The sequence below is a fragment of the Athene noctua genome, chromosome 19 (genome assembly GCF_965140245.1).
Source record: "Athene noctua chromosome 19, bAthNoc1.hap1.1, whole genome shotgun sequence".
NCBI classification, from domain to species: Eukaryota; Metazoa; Chordata; class Aves; order Strigiformes; family Strigidae; genus Athene; species Athene noctua.
This window is the reverse complement of record NC_134055.1, coordinates 2,591,751-2,595,392: the sequence shown is the minus strand read 5'-3', so window position 1 is coordinate 2,595,392 and position 3,642 is coordinate 2,591,751.

Below are 3,642 nucleotides of genomic sequence, written 5' to 3'. Positions count from 1 at the left end.
CATGTCTCTGCTTCCAACGCTCCTGAGTTCTTGCTGCCGGGGTGGACAGCAGTCGCTTCCATCTGCGTGGCTTCGTGGAGAATCTTACAACTAGGGTATCTCAGGGCAGGGCTGGTTTGTAAGAGGGTGAAACACAAGCGGTCAAGATACGGGGCGGGGAAGGTGAAGAAAAAAGCAGTTGAAAACCCGGTACTAAATCGACAAGACTGGAGGCGGGGGTAGGTTCTGCAGTGTCTGAGTTCAGCGGCCACGAGCTGGCTCCTGTGGCGCTCTGGAAGCTGTTGGGTGTTGGTGTGTGACTGGGGCTGGAGGGTGTTTGTTCTACAGGCGCGACTCCAAAAAAAAATGGAGGAATTAAAAGTTACGTTTGCAAATGGAAACCAAGATACAAATGTTTTTGTCGGAATAAAAAAGCCTCAACTCACTTGGGTTTAAAGGAGGTCATGCTCTGTGGATACACTCCCCCGCTTGCTTATTTTAAAGCTGGTTTACAAAATCAGGTGTAAAAAACATGGTTTTGAGTGAGCTTCAGCTTTGTAGTTTGTTCCAAGTTAGATAAACAGTCCCTTTGCATATGAGTTGATATATTTACCAATTATTTCACTCAATTACAAAACACGCAAGAAAACTAGAAAGGTGAATGGTTTTTTTATGTGACAATGCTCAGATTTTGGTGGCAGCTGTCACTAAAAGAAGAACTTTCTGACGTGGCGGGGGGGGCAGGAGCAGAATGGCACAATATAATTTCCAATTGCCTCATTTTCTGTACTGTGGTCCCTTCGTGCTTCCAATAAAGGGAAAGAGGTTATTTTTGTTGGCTTTGCTTCGTGCTTCAGCCACGTTCCAAAGAGGCAGCGGGCGGGTGGTGCCCGAGGCACCCAGGGCTCTCCCTGAACCCCGAGTTCGGGCGCTGGGAGCCGCAGAGGCCGCGACCCCCCAGCGCTCCCCCTCCGCCTTCTCACCGTGAAATTCGGCTTTGTCAAAACCTTCAGCTTCCTCCAAAGCCACCTGGCTGCTTGCATTTGCCACAGCAAAAGGCTAATTTTGCAAAAGGAAAAATTTTCTATCTCTTATGAGGAAGGGGAGTCCTTGGCGTGGTGGTTTCTTTCATCAAATCCTCCTGGGAAAGCTGCCCTGAACTTCAGGGAGCGGAGGGGCCGAGCGCTGCTTGCGCACGCGCTGGGACCTGGTTCAGAGAGGGGATTGTCCTTGGTAATTGATGAAACCATCGCTTTTTAGTGGAGTATTTATTGTTTGGAGCTTTACCACGAGCTGAACTACTAAGAAATGTTTTAAAGGCAGTGTTACCACAGACCAGCTCCTGTGGGCCCCGCAGCCACCCAAGCTCAGCCCCCCGGGAAAGTCTCCTGCACCCCTTGGGTGAGATACACAGGTGCTACTTCATTTATTTTTGAAATTTTTTTTTTTTACAAATCCAAAAGAACCTGGATTCCTTTGTAGTTTATTCTTTACTTACTGTTTTTTAATTTTCAGCAGCAGGCTGTGCCATCAGCTCTAGGGCTGGTACTTTCGGAATCAAACTTTTAATAATGTTCTTTGTTGTGGGTAAGTGAAAGCAGGTTTAAGTTAAGCTGCCCAGCAGTGCACGGCCAGTGGAAAGAGCAGAGGGAGAAAACACCTTCAACACCAACTGTCCCAGCATGTCCTTGCAGCAAAGCCCTCAGTGGCTGCTGGACCCTGGAGGGCAGCAGTTCTGCTCCGGAGCAAAGGGAATTATCCTTTAAATTCACCCCAGTTTAACTGGGCAGCTCGTTGTCCCGGCGCAGCGCGGGAGCGTGTCCGGGCTCAGGAGGCAGCTGGACACACGTGGAACTCGGGGCTGGGAGCTGCCGAGACCCCGGCCGCTGCCATCCCCGGGCAGCGCAGGGCTGCAGCCCCTCGCCTTCTCCTCTCGCGGGTTTATGCTCGTTTTCTCAACTTCTGTTGCTCGTTTCTACCCAAAGCGAGGAGGGAGTTTGGTCTGTCCCGCTGTTTAAGTGCTTTACAGTTCTTACTAAACCCCTGGGAGGCCGGGGCTGTGCGCTCCGCTGCCGGGAAAGTCACACCCAGGAGGAAAATCCCCACAAGCTGCATTCTGTAAAAAGCCTGATTTCCCATTTCTAACCCATCTCTTCCACGTGGAGGGTGAGAATGGCCACCTGCCTATTCGAGAGCTCCACAGGATTTTGCAGTGAAGCAGCTGGATCCAAGCACTGCTGAAAGACCTGCGTTTATTTTTCTCCTTATTTATATACATCTGGTTTACGTTATCCAAACCTGAGTCTGGACCCATTTTTAAGTTCCTTGTATTACCTGTCTCTAGCGGGGAGCCTGAATGTCACTTTTTCATCAAGAACATCCTCATCTCTCAGATAAACCCGGGCAGGGAGCTCTGCCCAGCCACCACCCGCCCTCCTGCACGTCCCCCACGGATCTGAACACCCGTCTGGTTTGGATGCCCAAAATCTTAGATTTGATAGTTTTGGTAAGAACTGCAAGTGCTTGTTCTCCTTCAGTTCCGCACAGTTATTGCCTGCAGTGAGGACAATATTTATTCTATTTGTGTCTGTTTATTCACACTCGTATATTTTCATATATTTACAGCTCCCCGTTTCCCACAGCAAGTAGAGAAGGTCCTGCCAGCGCTCGCTGCCCCATTCCTCACAGAGATCTCTGCTTCCACGGCGTTTAAACAGAATTGTCGAATCCCAACCCTTTCTTCTTTCATAAATTAAATACCTGTATTTTTGTCTCTTTTGTTTCAACTAGTCCATTTGTTCCAAAGTTTTGGTGGGTTATTCAGCCGCACTCCCTGGTCCTTGGCAGGGGTGTGACGGTCCCTCCACCCAGCTGCTTCATCCTCCAGCGGAGCTCTGTCCTCTGAGCTCACCCAGCGCGGTCTCTGCCCCCTGACCCCGCCGCTCTCCTGCCTCCAGGTTCGTGCGCTGGGTGCCCGTGGTCGAGCTCCCTGCGCCGCGGGTTTTCAGGACGTGGATGGGTGCCAGCTGGGTGCCAGCATCTCCTCTGCAGCGGGAGGGACCCTGCCTGGGGCGGCTGTGGAGAAACAGCGAAACAGAGGTAAAAGAATGGCCCGGCGGACTCGTTTTTAGAACCTGTGTTGCATTTTTGGACGCTTTTTGACTTCTGTATAAAATAATAAAATAAAAAAAAAAATACTCCTCCTCGCCGTATGTCTCAGTGAATGGGTAATCCCATCAGGGACGGGGTTACAACCAGGCGTAATTACTACGTGGCTGAAGAGAAGAGGAGTTAATGAGTCCCTTTCCTGCTAATGAACTATTTTGGATTTAAAACAGCCCTGCTCCATCTGTTACCCAGCTGACGTGACGGTTTTTATTCCCCCTTTAAAGCGAAAAGCTCAGTTGGTGGCATTCCGCCGGCCCGAGCTCAGGACTCGCCCTTCTCGCCGGGCACGTTTTGGGGAGGAAAAACCCCAAACGGTGCCAAACGAGGCGACGTCCCCGCGGGCTGAGCCCTCGCAAACTCGGTGCATGCGAGACGGGGCGTGGCGGGGAGGGCGTGGCGTGTGATGGGCGTGTCCGTGGGCGTGGCGGGCGGCCCGGGGGCGTGTCCGGGGGCGCGTCCGCGGGCGCGGGCGGGCGGCGCATTGTGCGCGGCGGC